The sequence below is a fragment of the Microtus oregoni genome, unplaced genomic scaffold, assembly GCF_018167655.1.
Source record: "Microtus oregoni isolate MIOR12 unplaced genomic scaffold, Mior012 000016F_ref0000370, whole genome shotgun sequence".
Lineage (NCBI taxonomy): Eukaryota > Metazoa > Chordata > Mammalia > Rodentia > Cricetidae > Microtus > Microtus oregoni.
The window spans coordinates 31862622-31890567 of NW_024543075.1; the positions used below are offsets into that span (position 1 = coordinate 31862622).

At 50.1% G+C, this 27946-nt stretch overlaps 1 protein-coding gene across 3 annotated transcripts in view; it reads right to left on the reverse strand.

Annotated features, from left to right (window-relative positions):
- The window catches only part of Arntl (aryl hydrocarbon receptor nuclear translocator like), a 98604-nt gene that overhangs the window by 45729 nt on the left and 24929 nt on the right, over window positions 1-27946 (reverse strand). The window lies entirely within an intron of this gene.

Consider the following 27946-nt stretch of genomic DNA (forward strand, 5'->3'; position numbering starts at 1 on the left):
AACTCCAGTTCTGCTGGGATTCTTGGACATTTAAGGTAGCCCACTCCAGAGGGTGGAGACCCAGGGACAGTAGAATCTCTACTTCTCCAGATGTACGTACCCACAAATCATGTTTTATCTAACAGTTGCAGGTTTAACAGTACACACTGAAGGAAATGCCGCTCTCTCTATAAAGTCACTTGGATTCTGAGTCCCCTCCCCTGGGACTTTGCCTCCTCCCACTACTGATTCCCCTCCCAGGAAGTATTTATGGCTTTATCAGCCTTGTGGCTACTCTGTCATAGCCTAGGCTCTGAGGTTCTGGTCCCACGCTTTCACTAGAAAGGACTCTCTCTGGCTTCCCATTCCGAACGGCACTATCCCTTGCTTCTGGGAATTCATCCACTCAGCCTATTCCCTGAGCATCTGGAACCAGGACGGTGACCCAAAGTCTTTCTTGCCAGCCTGGGCCCCATAGTTGGTTTGTGTTCCCTGGAGAATAACAATGTCACGAAGCTAAAAAATGAGTTCCTTGCCTTGTTCTCCACAACCCCGCCACTGCCTCTCTGGGAAGAAGCTAAGCCAGCCCCAGCCTCACCATGTCTCTGTGCTCAGAAGAGACACAGGGAAGGAGCCCCAAGGTACCATGGAGGATAGAGGAGCCATGCTCGAGGCCTACTGACTGAAGGCCTGTCTGTCACCTGGTCCCTTCTTTCTTTCTAGTGATTACTGTCTGTTGGTTTGTGTGTTTAAGCACTGCTGAATGAGGGAAAAGAGCCTGGCTCTAAAGACTCTTCACCGAAGAAACTTACTGCCTGAGGTTGAAGAAAATTCTGGAAAACATCTGCATCTTGTTCTAAGGAAACAAAAGAATGCACTGCTGTTATTCGGTGGCAAAGGAGGGATGCTTGCAGGAGGGAGAGCAGGTGGAACAGCCTGAGATCTCCTGCGTGTCTGGCTGGGTGCTGCTGACAGGCAGGGAGACAAGGATGGGCCTAGCAAGGGTGAGACTCAGACAAGAGAAGGCCCCTGCCTTCTGTGAGGACCACACGGGAGGGAGACCCCGCAGAACGGTCTCTGCAGGCAGCCTCCTCCTTTCCACCACACACAACGTGTGTACCGGTGTTCTGGGGGCAGTCCCAGAGGGGATTTACGGAGGGCTGCAGAGTAGAAGGTCTCCTGGGACAGCGGGACACAGCATGGCTCCAGGCTGCCCATTAGTGAGTGGCCTTTCTAACTCCCCAGCAAGTAGAGAGGAAGAAGCCGTGGATCCCTTCTGAACCCGGCCGCTGGAAGAAGGGACGGGCACAGAGTCAGAAGATGCTGAGTGAGGGAGGATGGTGGGCAGTGTGGGGCCTCCTATGTCAAATCTCACCTCTGTCACTTGAGGGCTGAGTGTCCTGGGCAAGGTAGGTAGTTGCTAGGGGTGTGGCTTCCTCCTCTGTGGGGACTCCCCCTCTGTGGCTGGCTGGACTTAACCTAAGAAGAACACTGGGCCATCCAGTCACCTACTTAAGCAGAAGAGCTGGGGCTGAGTAAACAGGACCACAGAGAAGGGGGCACTTGCCAGAGACGCAGACCCACGCAGGAGGCTTTAGGAAGAGGCTCAGAGTCTGTGAGGATAGAAGACAAGGGGACCTGGGGCTCTTAAAGCAGACAAGAGCAGGGACAGTGACGTCCAGAAACCAGGTAGGAGTGGGTGAGGACAAGTGAGGGAAGGCTGGAGAGAGACCTGGACCCGAGCGCCAGCTCTTCGCAGAGGTACTCCAAACACGGGGTGCTCCTAGAAATACAAGCAGATTCTCCAAACTCCAGTCCCTGACTTTGCCTGAAACACTGACAGGAGCCCCTGAAGGCAGGCTGGTACCAGGAAGTACAAGGTACCTCATGTCCCATCAGCACCCCCAAACCTTCCAGCAACCCACTCTGTATACTGCTGAGCACCCGCGGGAACCAGGTGATGTCTGCTATGACAGGTCTGTTAGAGAAAGCACATTTCCCCATACATACTGCATGTGGCCACCACACTTCACTTGGGGGTGACTCTGTGAGCATTCTGGAGAAACCATGAATATTATTTCCTGACTGCCTAGACACGGGATGGGGCGACACCCAGTCTTCAACCTATGCAGAGGCCTCCAGCCATGGGGGATCCTGGGGACAAAATCCACCCTAAACTCCACTTGCCAGGTACACACCTCTAAGGAGACTGGAGGAAGAGATAACTTTTGTCCTCCACAGGGCAGGATTGGAACCGCTGGGTGTCTGAGCTGTCCCCACAGGGCTGTGTGGGGGTGAAACAAGCAAGACACCTGCCTCCCCGCCGCTCTTCCGAACAGTCATCACCTCCCATCAGAAACACCAAGCGGGGACCTAGGGCATGGCTGGCCGATATCTCATTCTGTCCTTAGATTACTGGGGGAGGTACTGTTCATCAACATCATAAAAGATGGCACTGAGTCAGGGAGGTGAAGCAACCTTCACAAGGTAAGGTAGCTGGGAAGTGAGGGACCCACCGGGAGCAGGAGCCCAGACATGCCCAACAACACAGCCAGGACCACACAGGCTTGGCTGCCTCAGTGACTCAGCAGATATGAGCTGAGTGCAGGCTCTCTCCCAAGTGGTAGAAGTGGGTAGAACAAGCTCACCCCCATCCCTGCCCACACTGCCAGGATGCCAAAGCCAGGAATTACCTAGGACACTGGGGAAGAAGCAGTCCAAGGGAGAGGTTAACAAAAGGTTAACCAGATTACCTTCCCACCTCCACACGTGGAACTTTCCAGCATGCCCTTGGCCTCCTGCCCTGAGGACACAGTGTGAGTGTGACCACTTAATCTAATCGAGACTCTTGTGGTCTCCTGGGCCCCAGAGCCAACAGGTAGGCCTGATTGGATCCTGACCCTACAAGTTCCTCTCAATTGAAACAGAATCCGCTTGCTTTCCTCCACTTGTTTCTTCCCTTTGAAATGGGGTGGGGGTGGGGGGCCCTTGCAGTTTCAATTTCATTTTTCTGGGTGCTGGTTACAACAGGAGACTATTCTGGGTCTAAGGCTGTGCCTGGGCTGTAGCTCAAGAGTAGTTTCTGAGAAACTGCTGGGTGCAGGATCACAAAGCTGAACCAGACTTCATCTCGCCCGTTAGAGACCAAACTTCATCTCGCCCTTCAGAGCACACTACCTGCCAGCAACCTCTCTCCTCAGCAGGGGGCAGCCAGGACTGAAATCCAGGCCTGACAGACCCCTGAGAAGTCTGGCTATAGAATATGACAGGAAAACAGACCCTGAAGTCTCCCACAAATCTACAAAACGCAAAAACTCTGATGGGAAAATAAGCAAAGGTCAGGAACAGGAAATTACAGAGGCCAAAATGCAAAGACCAATAAGACAGGAAAACACCTCCAACCTCTTCAGGCCGAAGGAGTGAGAAGTTGCTTTCTCTGCTTTTATTAGTGAAGGCTTCCTCTTAAAGACAAAACTGGTATCAGTGAAGATAGTATCCAAAAACAGGCCAAGGGCTGGAGAGATGGCTCAATAACGGCATTGGCTGCTTCTGCAGTGGACCTGGGTTCCATTCCCACACAGCAACTGTCTCTAACTCCGATTCCAGGATATCCAAAACCCTCTTCACCCCTCCACGGGCAGGCACTACATGTGCACAGTACACGTAAAATAAAAATACACGTTTTTCAAAAAGCAAGTTACTCCACCGTAAGTCAGAAGTAAACTGGTGTGGACTTTTCGGAAGAAATTTGGCACTATGTGTCCGTCTAAGCTTTTAAAAAGGGTTATCTCGAGCTAGTTTTGGTGGCACATGCTTTTAATTCCAGTACTAAAGAGGCAAGCAGATCTCTGTGAGTTCGAGGCCAGCCTGGTTTACATCGTGAGTTCTTGGACAGCCAGGGCTGCATAGAGGACTCTTGTCTCAGAAACAACCACGATGGGGTTAAGGGGCTTAAAGAGGTGCCATCTGTGTGCCCAAGTAACTTCTTTTCAGACAAGAGCTCACTATGTAGCTCTGGCTTTCTTGGTACCGGGTGGGCCTCAAACTCACAGGCATCAGGCTGCCTCTGCTTCCCAAGTGCCAGGATTGAAGGCGTGTTTACCTACCCAGCCTAAGCAATTTCTTTTGCAATGAGCTATTCCATCTAAAGTTATCACACAGCCCATAGTATTTGTAGTGATATTTCATTTAGCCCCAGCTGGGATTAAAAGTGTGTGTTGCCACTGCCTGGTCTGTAAGGCTGACCAGTGGGGCTGTTTTACTCTCTGATTTTCAGGCAAGTTTTACTTATTAAAATACAAATGAAATATCACTACAAGTATTAAATAGTAGATAAACATCCATGGATGTACAGGGATTTTCTTATAGCCTTATAATAAATAATCAACAACATCTAAATAGCCACCGAGACAGGTTAGTTAAACTTTGGGGTTAGATGGCTCAGCAGTTAGAACTGCTTGCTATTCATCCAGAGGTCCTGCGTTTGGTTCCCAACATTAATGTCAGGCAGCTTACAACTCTGATGCCCTCTTCTGGCCTCTGTGGGTACAAAACACACATATACATAATTTTTTAAAGAAATTATGGATATGTAAGATGAGATATTATAACAACTACTCAAATCATTCTTAAGACTATAACAACTTGGGAAATACTCCTGTAAATGTTAAGTTTTAAAAGGACTCAGAATTATACATATAATATTCCTAACTCATTCCACAGCGACATAAAAAAGATGAGAAGACGGTTCCCAGAATACTAATCCAACGGTATGAGTCAATCGTTTTTATTATGAAGACCTGATTTTCCATCTTTTCATGTGTGTGTTGAACATGAATTATTTATATAGGAACATTTAATAAAATGTTACAAGAAGTTGTCTTTGGGGCTGAGATAATGAGTATTGATTTCATCTTTTGATTTGAACCTTTCTCTAATAAGCAAATGTTACCTCTAGACTAAGCAGAACAATGAGCCTTCTCAGCATGTCCTGGGTTTAGCTGTAACCCCACTGCTATGGGGCCCGTATAAAGGACTTGAAAGATAGAACAGGGAAAGAGAATCCTCAAGACAGATAGAAACCTTGTGGAAAGCTCAACATACGAGGTGCTGGGACCCCCAGGCTTCCTGACAACACACATTGTGTGGGGAGGGTTGTCCTCTTCACAGAGACTGCGGGACTGCGAGCACAAGGGTCAACTGGCCATGGTGCCGGGTTAGGCCTCAGGAACCCACTTCCCCATGTTCAGGCCTACACATGGCTTTGAGTCTCTGCCTGAATGCAGGCAGAAAGAGGGTAAAACAGCCCAAACAAGCTAAGAAAGAGAAGAGCAGAACCCTCCATGCAGATGTCAGAACATGCACGTGAAAGCAGTCATGGCAGAGACGATAAGAGATGGGGGGGGGGGGGGGCTGTTTCAGGATCAGACTGTACAGTTGTAAAGGACCATATAATGTCAAAGGACATCAGAATATATTCTCTGGCGAACAATGGACAAAGCCAGATGTTCTGAATTCTGCATATCGTTAGTAAAAGGACAAAAATAAAATTATGTTTTTCAAATTTCAAGGCTAACCTATTACGACCTCCTCAGCTAACTCATAAACTATGGCTACATACACATATGCTAATGCCTTTCCTACTTTCAAAGAAGCAATACAAAATTTGGGTGTGTGTGTGTGTGTGTGTGTGGTTGTTGTTTGTTTGCAGGGTCTCACTGTGCAGCCCAGGCTGACCTTGAACTTGTCACTGCCCGCCTCAGCCTTTCAAGTGCTGGGATTAACCACACCCAACACTTGTGCAAATGTTTTCCACATCTTTCACTCTCAGAACAAAATATGTCAGTAATATAACCTGGAGAAACTTACTTATAGTCAACTCTATGCCCTGTCTGTAATACAAGGGAAAAATGAATTACAGTTGGTTAACATTATAAGCTAATATATAAATACATCAACACATAAGGCATTATTAATGTAGAACATTAATGAGATGCTAGAACTTTTCATAAAACACGGCTACTCATATACTTGGCAGTGGTGGTCTTAGAAAACTCAGTATAAACTTTAAAATGTGCAAAAATGATTCCCTTCTGTGTAGCATGAAGTCTGGTTCCAGGTTCAGTCCATCACAGCCAGGAATGCCCAGCGCACATTCGGCAACTGTGTGGATGGACAATCCCACTTTCTGGAAGGATTACCCTTCCCATAAAGCACTGTCTGCTCATAGCACCTAACCAAACCACCCACACATTTCCGAGATGCCCTACTCATGCCCGACTCAGAACTTCATGCTCCATCCCATTAACCAAGCCAAACAGAAAAGTCAATAGTTGACAGGATTAGAGGAGGAAGAGGAAGAGCTGGTGGAGGAAGAAGGAAGTCGCCAAGCTAATATTTACACTCATAACCACCAGGCATTGTGTTGTTCCCAGTCATTTTCCATCGTCCCCGGTTAACTTTCTGCTGCAAGGTAGCACCCTTTCCATGCCATCATTTCAGGTAAAGGCTCAGCATTTCAGGGAAGTCATGGCCCTGCTCTGAGACCCACTGCAGGACAGCAAGGCAGACCTTACCCAACCTTTCAGTACTGCTTTCCCCTCCAGGTCTCCAGCTGATGTCTCTATAAATCTGACTGGAACGCATAGAAAGCAGCCCACTAAGAGAAAGGTGACCTGATTCCAGCCTCTCAGCCTCTGATCCTGAGCACAGGGAACACAGCTCCCAGTGAAGTTACAGATCACCTTTATCTACATTCCGGCAGAGACTGGAGTGAGCGGAAAAGCTACTGCTGAAACGCACAGTTAGCACCTGCACCCCAAGTTACAGAATGCCCAAGGTTGGTGGCCAGCAAATCCCTCTGCCTGGACATAGTTGGGTTGCACCTGCATCCCAAGTTACTGAATGCCCAGGGTTAGTGGTCAGCAAATCCTGCTGCCTGGACACGGTCGGGCTGCTCCATAAAACAGAACATTGCGATGGTTTGCAGACAGCTCTCTCTGCTCTCATCAGACACTAAAGCTATGAGTAGGCGCTTTAAAACAAGAGGCCCGCTGTACGTCCGACACAGCTCGCATCTGCCACCTTGATCTAATGCCATTGCTTCCGGAGTCCTGACTGAGCCAGGATGACTGCATTTGGTGCTGACAGAGCAGAGGCCTCTGCCCTTGTGGTCAGTCCATTCTGTCAAAACAAACTCTGAAGGGGTTTCATGGAAAAGGGTTCAACTCGGACTCCTGTCAAACGACTTCTTGCAAAATAAGTGAAAGCAAGGCCAGCGCAAGCCTAATCGGGGACTTATTTTTAGTACTATAAACAGAAGGTTGTGGGTTACTGGAGCACCGGCACTCAGGTCACGGGCTCCGGAGAGACTGCCTGGGCCCAGCTCCACTCTGCCACTGACTTAGATGGCTGGGGACAAGCTCCGATCATGTGCATCTTTGGTTCCTCACTGGTAAACTGAGGCTCATGACAGTGTGTACTGAGAATCTGAGAAAGATGTTGAGAACATCGCCCACAAAACAAGCAGACACTCAGTTACCGCCCCCTTAGTATTATTGACTTCAAATTACCTAAGGAATGGGTAGGGGCCTGCACCCATACCCAGGCATATACATATACACAGATTAAAAATAAAATAGATCTTTATTTCCAAAGAGATCAGAAAAATGGCTCAGCAGCTAAAAGTGCATACTACGGCTTACGTTTGGGTCCCAGCACCCACAGAGTGACTCAGTCACCCATGCCTGAGGCTCCTGAGGCTCCAGTGCCCTCCTCTGTCCTCTGCTAGCACCCACACTCACACGCACATACCCGCAGAGATGCACATATGTGCATGTAACTTAAAGTAAATCTTAAAAGAACGGAAAGAGCATGGGTCCAGGAGCCATGTTTCCTACTTCTGAAGGAGAGCTCTGCCATGCCTACAGATCTTTGGCCACAGCGAACAAAAGTAGGTCACTGAGGAACCGCTGGCAAGAAAGATTGGAGGTCAGAAGAAGGAAGGAACTTGTGCAGCTAGAGGTGTCCAGAAGAGGGAGCAGGATGTCTGGTGGTTACGCGCCTGAGGCCAGGAGGTGGCTCACTGTGCCACATAGGCAGGCGGGCCTGTAGTCCTGGGCCAGAGAAAGTGACCTGGGGCGGTCCTTCCACTGAAGCGCCCATTGCTCTGATAAACTGCAAAAGTCCGGAAGACAGCCAAGGGTGCGGCTTAAGGAGACAAGGGTGGACTTCGGACTGGTGTGGCTCACACAGCCCTCAGGGCTTTTACTTTCTGCTGTCAGCCGTTGGTACTGGAGGTGGCACCAGTGAGCAGCCATGATTTAAAGAACCAAACACATGTTTAAATACCCACTGGGGTGCTGGGGCAGCAATCAGGCTGGTGACTGGGCTAGGATCATTCTGCCCATGTCTTCCTACTCTGAAGGGTTTAAAGTCGGCATCAGTTACCACTGCCAGGCTGATAGTGGAGGAGGCTCAAGGACAGGACAGTGGGCCAACCCACCTTATGTGCTACAAAGGCCCAGGAAGTCGGGGCTGTCTCTGCCAAGGATCGCTTAAGGATCCTTCGTTTCTTGTTTGTCACCACCTGACCTGGATCTTGCAGTTGGGACCTTCTGGGCCCACAAGCACAGCGCAAAGGTCACTGAGACAGCGAGAAAACCAACAGCAAGTGTGGGGAGGGCGGAGGTGGCATGAGAAGAGAGTCTTACTACAACACAGGGCACCAGGGAGCATTACCGTCTTGATCAACTACGAAACTAAAAGTAAACTTAGAAGGAACGATTTGCCAACAACTGCTACTTGTATTGAAGCAGTACAATTCAAGAAAAAATATCTTCCTTGAACAACAGCTCACGGGGTATTTTCCAAGCATTTCTTTCGTTCTTGTTTCTGGTCATTCACAAAGTCTCAACTCTAAGAACCTGAGGGTGGCTGGGAGTGTCAGGTGAAGAGGAGGAGGAGGCACAGAGATGGCGGTGAGAACACCTGGGTACTCTGTCTGTCATCTGGCAACACCTGGGGGCAGAAGGGGAACCTCTGGCTGGGCTGGCAACAATCCCACTGAGTGATCCAAAGCTAGGTAGGCTGGGGATCTGCCCACAGCCGCCCTCCGAAGCCCTGGCAGGGGCAGTTTGAGCCCCAGCAGGTTTCTGTTCTTTACTCTGTTTGACTATAACCAAACCCCACAGTTTTGGTTACAAGCCCCCACATACACCAAGAGCCCCTCCTCCCTTCACTGGTTCTTTCTCCCTGCCGACTGCTGTGGGCTTAATTCAGGCCCCTACCTCCTCCTGTGTGGCCTGCTCACCTCCTCTAAGCCACTGGCCTCCAGCATTGTCCACTGAGGACTCCAGCAGTCACCTTTCACGGAAAGGTTTCCCGAGATCCTCTGCCACTTTCAGCTTCAGGGCCCACTCTGGCCCAGGGCAAGAAAGGGACACGGGTTTCACTTCGCTCAAGGGCCTAGTCCACTGGGACTGGTGACCTAGACCACTTATCTATCCTTCTGCCTGGGGTGGGGTGGCAGCACTGGGACATAGCCCTCATGCTACCCATAAGTGCCTGCCCCCGGCCTGTGCCATAGCCCTTTGTTCTTGTCCACATCCCTATGGACCTCCTCAGCAGCCCCTCAGGCACATCTAAAATCTTGGCCTCCATCTCCATTGTGCCCCCACTTGCTGCACCAAGCTCGTCTCCTCCCAATGCTCAGCAAACACGTAGCGCCTGTTCCCATGAGAAAACATCAGAGTCCCACAAGAGTCTCTAGCGGAGGGAGTGTCAAGGAACAACTGAATTCCCCTTTGCCAGAATTCCCACTCTCGTCCTCCCTGTCACATGACTCACCTCTGTACAACTGTAACTGGCTCCACATAGCTCATTGAGACTATGCAACTTAGTGTCTGTATCTTCTGAGACGGTGGCCCCAGGAAGTGCAAGACTCAAATTGGTTCACTCACCGTCCTGAGTGTCACATAGCAGGGCACTGTTGAGATCTTAGAAGGCTAGGAGCCCCCCATGTGCCCCTGCTGCCGAATCTTACTCTAGGCTCTGGGCAGCATCGCGGCTGGACCTCAGCATGCGCTGACAGTACGGTACGGCTGCACCTGGGGGTCCCTCAGATCCTTCCAGCGCTAACACACCACAAGAACACAGACAAAAAAAGCACAGGCTTCCCGGTTCCCTGAGACTGTGGGGTAGCATTCATCCAGGCTGGGCTCAGAAGACCACAACACGAGTGGCTCCTCGGAGTGGCACAGATCCGCTACTGCAGCGAGCCAAATTCCTGAAATGGGTAGTTAGAACGTCGGGAGATGTGTGTACGCAGCTAAGTATAACGGACAATGAAGATGATTTTATCTCCCTCTGAGGATGGAGAAGCACACTACTCTCTATTTATGCCTTCTATCTCCTAATTTAGACCAGAACTTTTCTCTGATCAGCCCTCACTTGCCAATACTTCCCGCTCTAGGTCTAAATGAAGAGCCGGAGTCATGTAAGTTCACAGACTGAATGGACGGCTGGCATACAGAGCCCTCCGAGTGTGGCTGCAGGCCGGCGCTGGCAACCCCATAATTAGATTCAGTGTGCTTCGCAGGGATGTATTTTTTTTTTACTGTTTTTTTTTTTAATAACTCAGTCTTCCTTCTGGGATGAAGGGAAAGATGGAATTTGTTAAAAATAAACCGAGATTTAGTGCCTTTTCAGCCTTCTGCTGCTTGTTGCTTTAAATATTCTATAAATAAGAGAAGGCCTGCCCTATAGTGCACTGTAAACACCCACAGACACTCAAAGCCAAATTCTTCCAATTATGACCCTGTGCCTGTTGCCAGGCTACTGCAAGGACCTACTTGAAAGGCGGCCATCTAGGCCATTTCCTGATTAAGCTGCCCTGTAGCGAGGAATCCGGGCCTGCTGCTCTGGCCTCACAGCCAGGCCCAAATAACTGTTCGGTATTCCTGAATCAAGCCTTTTCCTTGCGATAGAATTATAATTCAAAGGTTACTGCAAAACTCACTATGCACCCAACCATCCTTCGGCCTGGACTGGAGGGCTGTCACACCGAGACTTTTAAATTCAGGCAGCTGAGGCACAGCCCCAGCGCGTTTCTAACTGCGCTCAACAAATCAAGGTCAAACAAAAGTAGGTCAGCTGTCAACAGACAGGTGAGTCAAATACCGCGGGCCCTGCTGCACAGCTGCTTCCTGAACAGCAGAGGGCACCACTGCCCAGGGCAGAGGCTTAAATGGTCCTTCAACAAGTCCTAGCCATATCCCAAGACGGGCAGCAAGGGTGGCGTGGGGCACCAGGCTTGCTGATCTGCAGTTGGAACAGCAACGCTTCCTGGCATTCAGGTCTGCACAGCCCTTGAGGGACCGCACTTTGAGATGCAGTCTGCCGACTGCCATGTGTCACTGTGACTACTTCCAGCTCCTTAGAAACGAGGATGCTCCAAGCAGTGTAAAGCAGAATGAGCTCAGGCTGGAATAGAAGCAATCTGCCTCCCAACGCGAGGCTCTCCACTCCGTGTACCCACCTGGACATGGACACAAAGGGCATCGCCTGAGGCCAATGCAAAGCCCTGGGACCCAGTTCCTATGCCAGAAGCATCCACTCTGAATAGCAGCCCCTTAGTGAGCTGGCATCTCCCAAAGGAGAACAGAGGTGTGCATATGGACAAGCTCCCAAACTCAGGGTTGGGACCTATACAGCCAGAAGGATGGGGTTTTAAAAGAAGCCATCCAGGAATGCTGGGAAGCAGGGATCACAAAAGCAGAGAGGACAGGTCTGAAACAGGAGCGCCCACACGGCAATGCTAGGATACATCAGGGCCTTCTCTACAGTTGGGTAAAGCAAGGTTCAGGGAGGGTGCCCGGCGGCTCAGGGGTGCATATGTAGTAAGTGATGAGGCTGGATTTCAAAACCAAGCGTGCAATATCCCAAGCCTGGTTTTGCAGTGAGCACCCATTGCTTTTAGAATGTAGAAAGGGTGAAGAGTAAAAACTTCTGAGGGGTAAGGCACTCATCAGAAAGAACTTCCCACCAAGCCCCTAATTAATATACAGCAGGCACAGCCCCAACATTCAAGTCCCATTCCCACCTTCATAGAGCACTGACAACCACAGCCAGAGCAGCATGGAGAATTCTGGGGTCTTCTCTCAGTGGCAGTGACAGTCATCATAGCCGTCGCTGTTAGCAACAGCAGGCTATTCCACGGTTCTCTGGAAAAGTTCCAAGAAGAGGCCTGCAAGCGAGTCTGTGCCTGGCAGTGGTAAGGACCTTGCAATTTGCCTGCTCCAAAACCAAGAACCAAAAACTTGAATAATAAGAGGGAGGCGGGCGAGCATAGTTTTTAAAGTTGAAATCTCCCAAGTCTTTAAGTTGACAAGTGCAGACTTGTATCAACATGAATTGAGAACATTAATCTCTGTGGAAGCTAAGTTTATCCCCATTATAATCTATACGCCACAACAACATTCCAATCCATCTGATATTTTGGGCCGAGCACCCCCACGCACGCACCAGTCTGTCTGCTAGCTGCAGGCTCTGGCTTGAATTCATGTGCAAATCAGCAGGTGCATCTCATCCAAAGGGCCAGGCTAGCTCTGGTGTGTGAATCCACTTCCCAATTATGAGAAAGAAATGCAAGTGGCAAATGTCACCAGACAGGTATTTCCAAATGCTACCAGGATGTCCTGCGGCCCTTAGACACAAGCATCCTTCAGAAGCGCTAAGCCCTCCACAGTTGCCAAGGAGAAAAGGGATCAAGACAGATGAGTGCGCAGCCTGACCCTGAGCATGGGGTGCAGCTGGAACTGGCAGACTCGAGGACAGGGGCTCATGAAAGAGCCAGGCTTGTGGGTATTTTTCTCATTTTTTTTTCTTCTGGGACTTGGGTATATAAACACTATCAGATTAACAAAATAATCCTGCGCGCACGCACGCACTCACACACGCAAACGCACACCCTAACGATAAGGAGCTTCTATTTGTGCTGTGGCTTCTATTTTACTTTCTCCACTAACATAACCGACCACACAGGAAAAGCCCTGCTTCCCACAGCACACGGGTTGACAATGACCGCCCCGGGAAACTGTGTAAGACTCTGCAAGGACACGCCAACCTCGGAGGATTGTGCAATCCGTGGCTGCAAAGAAGCTGTTGGCTACACAGAATGGAGATGCTACCCAGGCTTAGCCTGAGCCCAGCACTGCGATGGGGACAAACGGCACACCCAGAAAAGAACAGAAATACCAACGCGGGGACCAGAAGGTCTCAGACAAGGTGAACTTGGGAGCAGCTGTGTGGGACAGGGAAAAAAGAAGGCATTCCAGCTGTGTGACCCAGGATACTGACAGTGATAACATACGGTAACCATATCTGCAATGTGACTGACAGCACAGTATTTATTCATTTTTTATCTTTTTTGTTATTTTATTTCATTTAAAACAATCTTTTTTTAATGTTACATACCAATCCCCTCCTCCCTCTTCCCCCTTCTTCTTCCCCCACCCAATTCTCTATCCATTCCTCAGAGAGGACAGGGCTTCCCATGGGAAGTCAACAGAGTCTGTCACATGACTTGAGGTAGGACCAAGGCCCTTCTATCTAGGCTGAGCAAGATATCCCTCCATAGGGAATGGGCTCCAAAAAGCCAATTAACGTGCTACGGATAAATACTGGCTCCATGGCCAGTGGCTCCACAAACTGCTCAAGCCACACAACTGTCACCCACATTCAGAGGACCTAGTTCAGTTCTGTGCAGGTCCCCCAGCTGTCAGTCCAGAGTCAGTGAGCTCCCACTAGCTCAAGTCAGTTGTCTCTGTGGGTTTTCCCATCACGGTCTTCACCCCTTTGCTCATAATATCGCTCCTCCCTCTGTAAGACTGGACCCCAGGAGCTCAGCCCAGTGCTTAGCTGAGGATCTCTGCATCTGCTCCCATCAGTTAGCGGATGAAGGTCCTATGATGACAATTAAGGTAGTCATCAATCTGACTACAGGGGAAGGCCAGGTCAGGCACCTTCTCCACTATGACAGCCCTGTATTTAACTCATGGGAAGCACCAAGTATATGTTCTTTATTTCTGTTTTGTTTTTGGTGGAGGAAGTGAGGCAGTACCATGCATACCATGTGTAGCCTAGGCTGGCCTCAAACCCACTGTACAGGCAAGGATGACCCTTGGCTCCTGATCTTCCTGCCTCCACCTGCCAACACTGGGACTGGAGGCATGCAACCACCACACCTGGGAACCCAGGATTTCCTTTCATTTCACCAAAACTCTGTGGACCTCTGTATTATGTCCACTTTGCAGACTTAGGAAAGAAAGATCAAGAGGTTGGTGCAGCATTGCCAAGGGCCACAATGAGTTGGGGTCACTCTGAACCTGTCCAGCTCTGAGTCTACACTCTCGGGGATGGTAAAGGCAAGCAAAACACACAGGGTCTATTTCACACCATGCTTCGCACCCAGGAAGCACTCAGATGTAGCTGCTCACGTTGTCTCAATGCCATGGGAACCCATAGCAGAGATGGCAGAGGTAAGAGGTGGCCTATCTAGTGGCATTTCACTTCATGGGGCTCAGCATCACAAACGGATACTGTGGAAAAAGGCCTAAGAAACTGGGATGCAGCCAGGCTTAGAGGTGCAGGCCTGTCTCTGCAGCTACTCAAGAGGCTCAGGGAAGAGTGGTCTGAGTTTAAGACCTGCCCAGGTTAGTGAAGGAGTTAAGGTCAGCCTGTCGCACAGCTGAGCTGGAGTGTGTGTGGTTCAGTAGTGGAGTGCTGGCCTAGCATGTGGGAAGCTCTAAATTCCATCCCCAGCAGAGAGAGAGAGAGAGAGAGAGAGAGAGAGAGAGAGAGAGAAAATGGTGACAGTAGTTGGGGACCCAGGGACACCTCGGCAGATGGGTAAGAATGTGCTTACTCAGAGATAGGATTTTCACCAGAACTAGAAAGGACTAGGTTCTCAGAAGAAAAAATAGTTCAAGTCTGTAGAGGTTTTCCCAGAGGGCCCCTCGGGGTGCTCTGCACAGTGCTCCTCAGAGTGGTGCTCCGAGAGCCAATAGCCTTACATAACTAGGGAGAGTTATTGCCCGCCTCTCTCCACTGCTCATCCCCCAGTGCCACACAATCCCGATACAATCACAAGTCCTCACAGGGTCTCTGTGTCCCGCCATCTGCACCTCAGCATAGGCACAGCATCCATTTCCTGGCCCATTCTAACAGCCTCTGAAAACTTTCCGTCCCCTCCCTCCCACAGCCCGGCCCCCACACTGCCACCAGCTGGCTTTCTAAAATAAAAGTGTTGACCAACATCACCTACCTCCTGAAAGATGTTAGTCGGACAGAACAGACACCACGTCTGAGAACACATGCAGGCATACTCTAATTCAGCCACAAGTTCATCACAGCTTATCTTTAAGGCCCCAGGGGGGTGAGAACGATAAAAAAAAAAAAAAGACCCTCCTTGTGGATCTCTATTCTGGAGAAATACCACACACAGTATACAAGAAGCCAGCATAGTGATGACTGCTAACAGAAACAGCACAAAGCAGACTGACGGAAGAATGTTTTTATATATAGGGGAGAAACTACTTGAATGGAACCGATAATGGAGAAGGCCCAGTGTTGTGTTGCAGTTTCCTCTGAGATTGAAACACCCTTTCGAGCAGGGAAACTCCTTCAGCAGGAAGGTAAACAACTCAAAATAGCTTCAGGAAGTTCCTGAAACTGACCAGATTCACTAGGCTAGAATAAACAATAAAAGTTCAGAGTCTCTTTCAGATGATGCAAAGCCAAGCTGCAAAGAAACTCTTAGACAAGCAAAGCTGCAAAGAGACCAGATCAGCTGCATGGAAGAATCACAAACCAGCCAACCTGCTTGAAGAGGTTTAGACTGAGCTATAGAAAGGGCATTCTTTCTCCAACCTGTTGAGCTGCATGCAGGCGGTGCAGTGAGTCCCAGGCTCCCAGCTTTGAGAGTTGTCACCTGTGCTGGGGTGGACTTTGGTGATGCAGCTGTCTTTGAGTCATTTCTGCTCCTGTAAGTAACCCCAATAAAACTCACAGGTTCACCAGGTTGGACTTTGACGGTATCCGTACTTTGGTCTGTCATGGGTTCCCTATCTGGGGTGAAGAGACGTGTGTTTGAAGAGTTTAAGTCACACAATACTGAGCCAGGCACCAATGTGGGAGAACAGCAAGCTAGAGGGTGATTTGAGTGCAAAGGCCTGGGGCAAGAAAGAGGACCAGAGGACGATGCAGAGTCTGGCGGAAGGTCGGCTAAGCACAGTGCTGAAGGGTGAGACACAGGGGTGGCAGGCAAAATGAGACATTGGGGTTCTGTTCTAAGCATGCCCAAAAGCCACTGAAGAGTCTGGAACAGGAAGAGACGCGATGGCCTTGCTTGCCCTTGCCTGACTGAAGTACCCTGACAGGTAGCACCAGTGTGCCAGAGGTGACCACAAAGGCAGAGAAGGGCTGGTTGAGGGCGGAAAAGGCTGGCACCATTCAGATGGACTCTGAAGGAAAAGCTCTCAAGAATCGCTGTCGGATAACATGAGGAAGGAGAAAAGAAACAGAATCAGTGGCAGCACCTACATGTGGGGCTTGGATGGCTTCAGAGAAGATGGGGAGGACTGACGAACAGCAAGGCTTTAAAGAACCCATGGGGGCTTCTGCTTAGCTCTACGGGTCTGGGATGGCCAGGGCATTGTGTAACATGGCTTGGTGTAGGTGTGCGAGATGAGGCCCCAGGAGCAAGGTCCAGGCTGGCATGGGGACTCAAGGGTGAGGTGTGTCTACATGTGGACTGTGTTTACCATGACACAGCAACTTGGATGGCTCACTACTGACCCCTGTGTGTCCCCTTTGGACAGGTTCCCATCTCTGCTCTGAGACCCTTCTGCTTGGGATGTAGCTGGCATTCATATTTTTAGACTTGCTCTGAAGTCACCCGCAAGGCCCTGACTATGTATCACCCTCTGTCTGTCCTCAGGCCCTTGCGGGACTGTGATGGTAAGCCTCTGACTCGGGGTCCCACCACCTAAGCCAAACCCTGAGCACAGAGGAAACGTAGATGAGGGGTCCTCGTTGCAGGGAGGCGTAGAAGAAACCCCGAGCAGCTGTGACTGGAAGCCCAGCTGCTCTCTGCACCAGGGAAGGCTGCAAAGCAAGGCCCTGGGGCTGAAGCGCTAATAATGCTCCATGAGGTGGAATGCTTTCTTCCCTTGAGAACTTTCTAGCAACAAGGAGCTTCAAGAAATCTCAATGCTGAGCATCTGGGGGGGAGGGGGATGAAGTGTAATGAACATGGTGCTTGGCAAAGGTGGGTAGGTTCCTGCTGCAGAAATCCAGTGTGCTGGCTAGTTTTAGTAACTCGACACAAGCTAGAGTCATCAGAGAGGAGGGAACCCCCATAAGGTCAGGCTATAAGCAAGCCTGTAGGGCATTTTCTTAATTAGGATTGACTGGGAAGGCCCAGCCCAGTGTTAATTACCCCGCGCTGGCAGTCCTGGGTATTATAAGAAAGCAGGCTGAGCAAGCTAAGAGGTGCAAGCCAGTAAGCAGCACTCCTCCACGGCCTCTGCATCAGCTCCTGCCTCCAGGGTCCTGCCGTGTTTGAGTTCTGGTCCTGACTTCCTTCAATGAGGAGTAATGATGTGGCAGTGTAAGCCAAATAAACCCTTTCTCCCCAAGTTGCTTTCGGCCATGGTGTTTCATCGCAGCAATGATAACCCTAATTGGGATACCCAGTGAGTCCAAAAACCAGTGTACCAAGAGTCCAGGTGTTCAGACCATTTAATTCTGGGAGCGATGCTGAGAAGCAGGCCTGGGACCTTCTTCACATGTGGGGTGGGAGAAGCCTGACTGGCTGGGAAGTACAGGATTCACGACCATGGAGTGGGCTATCAATATACCTTCCACCGTCCACCAGGGCCTCATCTATGGCCCAGGGCCCTGCAGCAGGCAGGGTTTAGAAGCTAAAGCCAGCTGTGGGCCTAAGAAGGGTGGTGATTGCTCAGGGTTCCTGAGCAGCTCCCAGCAGGAGGGAAGTGGAACTAAACCTCCACATCTAGCCTGGGCCCCTGCATTCTCTCCGATACTTGCCTGAGGCCACAAGTGTCCATAGTATACACTCCTTGCCTGCAGCTACCTTAGAAAACTGAGTAGGAAGGAAAGGTGTGTAGTCACGTGTGACTGTGAACTAGATGACTCTGGGCCCGTGAAAGGAAAGAAGGCAGCAAAGCAGCAGCCTGCACCAAGGCTGAAGAGCCACAGCCCAAATGCAACCCAGTGCATGCATGCTGTGGTATAAGGGGATGGGAGGGTAGGCCCTGGAGCAGAGAACCCTGGGTCTAGACTGCAGTTACTGTGCATGGCCCACTACATAAACCTTTCCAAACCTCAGTTTCCTTATCCACAGGGAGCAATGCACCATCTGTTTCCCATAGCTGCCTGGTGTTCTGCAGGCAGAGGGGTAGGCGCATGGGGGGGGGGGGGGGGCCTTGCAGTTTCTTCATTGCTTAGCAAGCAAAGGCACAGTAAGCATAGAAAAGGGGGTGGAGAGAGAGCTACGGGAAAGTACAGGTGAACCCGCTGGATAACTAGGACCTTTGAGGGCAACCACAGCATAAAGAAACTACTCTGGGGAACTGGGGCTCAAGGCTAAGCCTGGCAGCTCCACGGCAAGTCTGAGACTAGCTACATGACATGAGACCTTGTTAAAAATGGGGGCGTGGGCACAGTGGGAAGAGAGAGAAGAAAAAGGAAATTCTTTTAAGAAATTCTGTCTCGGTTTTATGTGTTTGGTTTTCAGGATGCAATGGAAGAAGGGGAAATCATAGAGGAAACGGGAAGAGACCAGAGATAGATACACTAACTCTGCTAGTCAGCATACTGACAGAAACCAAAGGAAGTTAATATGTACATAAAGAAGAATTTTAATTGACAGCATTGCCTATTATTCATGGCTTTAGCTTCTGTTCAACTCCTATTCAATCTTCAATACCCTACTTGCTGGATAACCTTTCCCAGTACACCCCAACCTTCACCTGAGAGTCATCTTCTTCTACTGTTGTTTCTAGACAAGGCATAGGTAGACCTGACTGGCCTGGAACACGCCACATAGACCAGGCTGACTTCAACCTTGTAGAGATTCTCTTCCCGAGTGCTTGGTTTAGAGGCCTAGACCACCATACCTGACTGGAGAGGGATTTTTCCTAACCTGAGAAGGTAATAGGAGCCATCTATATCAGATTTGAAAACTATGGACGGTTATTTACTAACTAGACACAAACCTAGGGTTTTTTTTTTAACCATTCCTAGTACCTTTTTTTTTATTATTTTGGCCTCAAAACTGAAGCCAACACGTTGGTCTAGCAGCAGGTGAAAGTCTGGATGAAGGCACAGCCCGAGAACAGCGCTTCTCAGACTCACCTCACACATTGCCACTGCTCACCGTCAGGGACCCAGAAGAACTCCCTGTTGGGTATTCAAGGTTTATCATAAAAAATAGCTCAATAACAGTCATGGACATGCTTCTCTATGCCAGGTGCTGTCCAGGCACTTGGCACCCAGGCTGGCCAATGTGGGTCACACAGCCATTGGGCACAAGGCCAGCAAAGGCATTTCTAACAAACCTGCCTCAGACAGAAAAATGAAGACCAAGTCAATATCGTACGACAAGGCTCAGTCGTTATGACAAAGCCAAAGCAACAACATACGCTTGCGCTGACAATGGCACCGCGGTGTGGCCAGCGACTCGGAGTGTCGCCTCATGCCACGCTACTGACCAGCACGGCCTTGGCTGCACTCTGAGGCTTTACATCGTCACTGGTCTTCCCACGCTACTGTTAACAAGGATACTTCTAGAAACGATGCTTGTGACAGCAGATACTAGACAGTTGGTGTTTGCTACATGTGAGAATCACACACAGGGCATGTCTCTTGTCACAATTCCACCTACAGAACAGGAACAGCCAGAGGGTTTGTCTCAGGTCAGGGCACGGACACCCAAAGCAGACCCATCCCCATACGGCGAGGGTGCCGCATGTTCTTTGAGGGAGGTGTGTTGGAGGTTATCTGCAAAGGTGCCCAGATCCTGGCTGTCAGCCCCCTCCCTACCCCACTGTTCCCTTTCCCCACCTGGTCAGAAGCCATGCTGTTTTGTTTTTCTCACTAAATAACAGTGTGAGTCATTTGGACTTAAGCCAGGCTGGCCTTAGAAGGCCCTAACAGCCTGGTAATGTGCCCTGGGGAACCCGGCTTCCTTTGCAGCCCAACCCTAAAAGCCGCTTGGAGTCTATGTCAAGTTTTCTTATCACTGGGTCCTGGGAAGAGGGTCCCGATGGTCACATGAGCCAGTGGTCACTGAGTCGCCAAAGCGGGGAAGAGGGTGCCTTCAGGATGGGCCAGGAAGAAAGATTTATTTAGCTGAGAGCTATGATATATCTGTTATTTAAAGTGGCACATGAGTCCCAAGAGGAGTGGGTACAGCCGAGTGCTAAATTATGCGAGGAAAACACACAGCAGCCGCCGCAGTGTGCACATCTGCATCTCCAGCACAAGCCTGCACCGTGAAGCCACTTCCTTAAGAGCCCCTTGTGTAGAATCCCGAGACCACAGACACTAAAGCCAGGGCTGCTCCGGGTCATTTGGGATTCAGAAGGACAAGGATGGCAGGCACACAGGTCGTGATGACCCTCATGGTCAGTCATCCTTGGGAGTGTGTGTGGGTCCACACGTGAGTCTCTGTCCTAGGAGGCCCAGGGACCCCTTTCATTATAGAAAAAAAAAAAGGTAAGAGGATCCAGGGTAGACAAAGGACAACAGGAGGGGATAGAAGAGACAGACTCCACCAAGCCTGGATACTTCCTGAGCAGATGGCTCTAATGCAGATCCCAGGAAGTAAGGCTTAGGGCTAATTCCATGAGACAGCACATGAAACAGGAAGTTTCACAGAGTGGAGGATCTGCCAGGCTGTTTCAGAGTCAGCACCCAGACCTGGGGAAGGGAGATGCCACAGATGAGTGATTTGTCCCTTAGGCTGTCAGTCAACCTGGGGCACCTACTTAAACGAGTTTTAGGCCAGGTGGTGGTGACAGTAATTCATGCCTTTAATTTCAGCACTCGTGAGGCAGAGGCAGGCAGAACTCTGGAGTTCGATGCTAGCCTGGTCTACAAAGTGAGTAGAACAGCCAGGACTACACAGAGAAACCCTGTCTTGAAAAACAAACAGAGTTTTAGGTACTGTTGCCATCACATGGGAACAGACAGCCACTAGTCCAATAACCACACAAATAAATGCATGACCTCTGTGATCAAGGAGGAAGAAGATGGGTTACTGGCACACAGGACACAGAAGAATGGGCACAAACAAGCACACATGAGCAGCCTGGACATGGGACTAGCCTCGCCTCTGCCAGGTTCAGTCCAGGCCTCAGTGTCCCACATGCTATCTTCTGGGTAGTCACAATGTACCTCAGTTGACACTGTCTTAGCCCCTGTGTGCAGGAGCTTTCCACCAAGCATCTTGGCAATGTTTGACACACACTGAGCTGTCAGCTGGGTGGGCAATGATAGGTAAAAAGCCATGGTTAGACCTACCTGGCCTTCTGAGCTGAAGAGGTGCTTCAGGGCTGGAGAGCTTGCCTAGTGTGTGAAGGCCTTAGGTTTAATCCCCAGACCCGGCTTCTTACCAAGGAAGCTTTCCACCATATCCACGGACATGCAGGGAGCACAGACGTGGGACAGGCAAAGCAGGGGAAATGCTTTCCATGCAGAGCGAGCCAGAGCGAGCAGCTGTGGAAAGTCCCTGCGCGGCAAGGCAAGGGACTCGGTAGACAGGAAAGCAACTGAGAGCCTGTTTGAGCACCCTGGTCAGCAAGACACCTCCGAATCTAGGGCAGCTCTCTTCTGGGAAGCCTTCCCAGCTTGCTTCGAGCTCACAGATAAGAGCTGCATTCTTGGCACACCCATCCCAGTTCTACACAGAAGAAGGAAGTGAAGGAGACAAGCATGGAGCTGAAGGCCCCCTACAAAAATATGTGCATTGATCCGCTACAAACTTGGTCACTGTGTTAGCTCCCGGAGGAATGCAGACGCCTGGACAGAGTCTGGACATGTTCACGTCCCTTCTCAGTACACAAACTGAGGACATCACAAGACTCCAGATGGAGTAAGGATGTCCTTAGCATCCACGCCCTCCAATCAGACAGTGGGAAAGACTACCAGACAGGAGCTGGCAAGAATCAATACTGAGCTAATTTAAGATACTTGAGATTCATCCAAGATCAAGCTGGGTCGACCTCAGTCCTGAGAATTTCTTGATGGATTATTTTTCATTTTGAATTGCAAGTATTATCCCATAAACAACAACAAAATGCAGTCGGAAGTCAGAAGCAAAGAACGTAGAGAATGAATGTTCCTGAGGTCCCCAGATGTCGTGAGACACAACAGGCGGCTACAAATTCCAGCCTGGAACAATCTGCCCAGCACTTGAAGCTAAGAAGGGGCTTGGCCCCAACAAATTCAACCACCAACGAACTTCCAATTCCAGGTACATCTGATCACATTACAAATCTGTTGTTTGGCTGTGCTAACAGACTCTGCGAGCCACACTCTTTCAATAAACACTTTCTGAGCCAGGTGCACTGTTCTGGCTAGGAAGGAAGGGTTCTCTCTCTCTCTCTCTCTCTCTCTCTCTCTCTCTCTGTGTGTGTGTGTGTGTGTGTGTGTGTGTGTGTGTGTTCTTCACTCTTAAGAAGCTCAGTTTACTGAACATAATAGGTAAGTAAGTCAACAGCTCTCCTCTAAGTACCTTATGTACCAGAGAGCCATGCAGTGTGTTCTGGAAGGCAGGAGGAAGGTCAGCTCCAGGTCTGGGGAGGAAATGAGGGGATGTCCAGTAGAACTGGGGAAACTGGAACTGAGTCCCTACTTGGGGAATAGTGGCCAGGTCATTCCAAGGAGAGAGCCCAGAGGTGGCAAAGGTGCTAGAAACAAAGGCCCACTCGTGGCTGTACTCAGGTCAGAACCGTGAGAATGCATGGCTTTTGCTCTAAAGCCACTGGGGATCCTGGGAGAGGTTTAAGTAGAACCCATATGAGACGTGTGAGTTAGAAACACGGTTTTGACAAGAGTGTGCACTGGAATGCAGGAAGAGAAAGATGGATGGGATAACCATGGAGGGGAGAGATAGTGATAGACAATGAGTCCTAAACAAACCCATGGGGGAAGAGAAGAAATAATATTGGCTCATCAGGTAAAGGTGACGATCACACAGACCTCCCATGGTGGGAGGAGAGAACAGATTCTTACAAGTTGCATGCATGCATTTTGCACAGAGAGGGAGAGAGAAAGACAGACAGACAGACAGACTAAATAAAATGAAGTCTTACAAATTGTAAGAACATGGAGGACATTGAATATGCCAGCTGAGAGGAAGGACAAGTCAAGGATGAGCCGGGCTGGGGCACTCAGGAGGGGACGACAGCTGTGGGAGAGGACAGAGACTGGCTGTGAGGTAGGTCACAGGTCTGTGGGACAAAGGAGCCCTTCCAGGAAAAGAGCAGCGAAATGAAGAAGGAGCCAAGCAGAACCTGACACTGAAGACAGGAAAGGGCAGAGGACAAGCAGGCTGAAGAGGGTGACAGAGTGCCCACGGAGAGCAGGCCAGTAGGGTGACCCAGGGCCAGAATGCTGGGCACAGCCAGAGAGACCTCGGGAGAGTGCCCTTGACTGAGGAAGCAAGGGCAGTGAAGTCCTGAGCGAAAGACCAAGAGGAAGCATGGCCGACAAATCCACACCCCTCCAAGAGCTTCGTGGTTCCCCACAGCTCCCACTTCGCTTTTAGGAGACGCTGTTCCCGAACCCCCTACCTGACCAATCAGTCCTTCTCCCTCACCATGAGCATCTCTGGTGTTCTGGACTTGCTGTTGCCTGCCTTGTGAGGACAGCAACCCTGTACCCTGTCACCCCTTGCCACCTATGGCAGGCAGGAGGAGAGCTGCTCTTGTCCCTCACCGGCTGCAGCACACGGGAGGGCAGGCCCTGCACCTAGCCTGGGGAGCACACTAGAGCTGACCATGTTGGTGGGGACACAGGTCAGCCAGTCCCGTGTACATGAGAGTGGGAGAGAGGCACCTCTGCCCTCTCCCTCGTATGCCATGTGGTGGCATGGGTAGGGGAAACGTACCCCACACCCCTGATCCCTTGTCAACTTCAGCAGGTGGGAGAGCCAGCCTTGGGGGCATGAGGACCGAAGAGCTGGCCCCGTCCCTCACCAACTGCAGCAACTGGGAAAGTGGGCTTTACACCTTGCCTGGGCACAGCAGCAGAGCTGGCCCTGGTGGTTATGAGCATGGGGGAGATGGCCCTGAGGGTCCGAGAGCAGAAGAACTGGTCCTTCTCCGTGCTGCCTGCCGCACTGGGTGAACTAACTGGGGAGGTGTGGAGAGCTTGCCCTGGTAGACAATGAGGGAAAGCTGGGGGCTGACCAACCCAGCTACCACCCAGGCCCAGAACCAGGGCTATCAGCTGGCCCAGCCCAACATCCACTCACTCTATGAACACCTGCATCTGAACAGGGGCCAGATTTACAGATCCAAAGATTTACATCTCCATGACACGGGACAACAGGGTATCCAGGAGGAGTCCCAGTGAGAACCCATCCATAGTGTAGCAGAAGCCAGGCCTTGAGCCAGACCAACGACCCATGGCAGAGAACACTTACAAGTAAACATGTTTGTGAGACTCACTGGGCCCCACCACAGCTTCATATATTTGAACATTCGGATCCCAGTTGGTGGAAGTGTCTGGGAAAGATGAGGATGTGTGGCCTAGCTGGAGGAGGTGTGCCACTCAGGGCAGGCTTGACGGTTTCAAGAGCCTATGCCCTTCTCCGTTAGCTCTCTTGGCCTGGTGGCTGTATCTCAAGATATAAATTCTCGGCTCCTGCTCCAGTGCTAGCATGTCCCCTGCCGTGATGGTTATGGACTCTGACCCTCTGAAATCCTAAGCCCCAAATTAAACCCTTTCTTTTATAAGTTGCTTGGTCATAGTGTTTTATCACAGCAATAGAAAGGTAATGAAGTCAGTATCTAATGCCACCTGGCCCAATGGAAACAACAAATTATTAGTGAGCACATGACACACACACCCGAAGTCTGACTGTGCAAGATGCTGGGGACATGGTGAGAAACAAACAGGACCTGCCTCTGTAGCCTATGCCGGAGGTAAGCAGAGACCATCATCAAGCACTGGCAGAAAAACGGCAACATGGTCGCCACAGAGCCAGAACTGGAGTCCACTCTCGTGTCTTTAGTGGCAGCCCCTCTCCGAACCCCATGCTGCCACCTTCCCCAAATGAAGGACAATCTTTTTGGGCTGTTGTTATTAAGTGCTTGAGGTTTGACTGTCATCTCTTCCAAATTCTCAAACGTCTCTCATTCTTTTCTTTTCCTAGTTTTTCAAGACAGGGTTTCTCTGTGTAAGAGTCCTGGCTTTTCTGGAATTCACTCTGTAGTCCAGGCTGGCCTCAAACTCACAGAAATCTGCCTGCCTCTGCCTCCAGAGTGCTGGGATCAAAGGTGTGCGCCACCACACCAGGCTCATTTCTCACTCTTTAACAGGCTCCTAAAAGGTAGGAACACCTACCCTGTGCTCTCAATTGTTAATCTGACTCCACTATTTCTACATCAGTGGGAGAGGAAACCCAGACTTAGAAAAGAGGGAGCCACCAGCACATGCCAAGGGTCATGCAGAAGTGGGTTCCAATCCCTTGTTGCTTTGCATGGGCTATTCAACTTCTCAGTGACTGGATTTCCTTATTGCTGAAAGAGGAATACTAAGTCTCCCAGCAGAGGTCACGCAAAGTTGAAATGAAAAGATTCATGCGGAGGACTTGGCACCTCACCTGACACAGGGTGACGGTTCAGTCAATGGTGGCTCAGTGGGCACACCCACTTCTTCTGTTGTTGGACCTCTACCTGCTACCTTCATGCAAACCACGCCAAGAAGGGCTCAGAATTCCAACCACAGAGCAAATGTCAGGATGCACAGAACACAAACTGGTCAGGAATAACCTCAAATCCCACACACCTGTCCAGACTCCCAAAGTAATTCTGACTCCACATTTGGTCATTCTATTTTCTCCCCCGTTTTCTGCCAATACAACTATCTCCCCCGACAGATCACATCTCGTCTCACAGCCAGAGTCCAATCCCAGGCTGGATTCCGCAGTGCAAGTTGTGGCAGAGTTCGGAACACCACACCTCAAAGCTAGCCTAAGAACACAATCAGAAGCCCAATGTACACACAAGCGCCAACACACTCAGCTCCAGGAAAGGCAGGGAGGACTGGTCATGACATGCTGGGCCTGCCTCAAAGCTTCAGGATGGGCTCTTCTGGCATACAAGTACCCTTTTCCTTGGCCTCTGGGTTCCTCTCACCTTCTTCCTGCCATCCCAAGTTAGGCATGTTTACCAAAGCTCAGCCCTCCACTTCTTCAAAACTACCATATGCGGTTCCGGAGATGGCTCAGCTGTTAATGGTTAAGGCTCACAACCCAAACTGTGAAGTCCACTCTGCATCTCCAGACATAACCGTCTCCATCTAGGCTTCGGTTCTGAATCGCTAACTGTAAACTGGACAATTCCTACGGATGAACCAAGACTTGTCTAACACGCAGGAAGGCCTCGGTTCATTCCTCGGCATGGCAATCAATCAATGCCAACATCAACTCTCTCTTTCAGCCCCAACGCCCACACTTCTATTGATGATACTGTTATGAAACACCAAATTTCAACTTTGAGCTTCTTTGACTCCTGTCTTTAGAGTCTAATGAGACTGGAAATCAGATAGGCTCTTCCCTTGCTATCGTCCATTGTCTGTGCATCTGCTGCTGGCCACGTGGCAGCCGGTGTGTGTGACTGCTACAACCCTTGTCACTTCTGTCCCTCCACTCAGTGCAACTTAAACAGACTTCCATTGTCTTGGAAATAAAGTCCAAGTTCCTTAGCTGGAACCTGGGGCCTAGAGAAGGAGTTGACAAACAACAGACCAGAGGTCAAATCCTGCCTACCCCATTTCTGTAAATAAGGTTTAACTAGAGCAAGCCACACCCCCTCATTTACATAGCATCCTGGCTGCCTTCAGGCTATGAAGCAATTCTGAGTAGCTCTGACAGAGGCCATCGGGTCCTTCACTGAACAAGCATGCTGACCTGGGCTGTCATTGTCAGATGGCAATAGATCCACCAAAGATCTAGTCCAGGCTGTTCAAAGCTTCTGTTCCTGCTAGTCTGTGGATGGGCCCACGTTCTTCACGCCCTAAATATCCATGTTCTACTGTACAGAAAACCTCATTTCATCCTTGGGTTGTTTCCCATCTACCTTTTCTTCTTAGATAATGCCAAAATACCACTTGTCTGTGAGGTCAGCTGCATCTATCCCCAAGCCTGTGGGTTCTCCTCCTCTGACCTCTGTCTACACCAGTGGCCTCAACCTTCCTAAGACTGTGTGAACCTTTAATACAGTTCCTCCCGGCCTTAAAAATATTTTCATTGCTACATCATGTCTGTCATTTTGCTACTGTTATGAATTGCAATATAAATATCTGATATTCAGGATACATGATAAATGATCCCTGTGAAAGGGTCATTCGACTTCCCAGAGGGGTCATGACTCCACAGATTGAGGACCACTGGTCTACACCAATCACAAAACCTAGGGTAAGATTTCAGTATCCTTTTTTCCCCCCTAGACAGGGTTTCTCTGTAGCTTTGGAGCCTGTCCTGGAACTAGCTCTTGTAGACCAGGCTGGCCTTGAACTCACAGAAATCCGGATTTCACTACCCTTTATGCCTATGACACAGATTTCTCTGGGGCTCAGGCTTCCTAACCTCCACTGGGCATCTACAACAACAAGCTTGCCCTTCATCCCAAACACAAACTCAACTGCATCATTT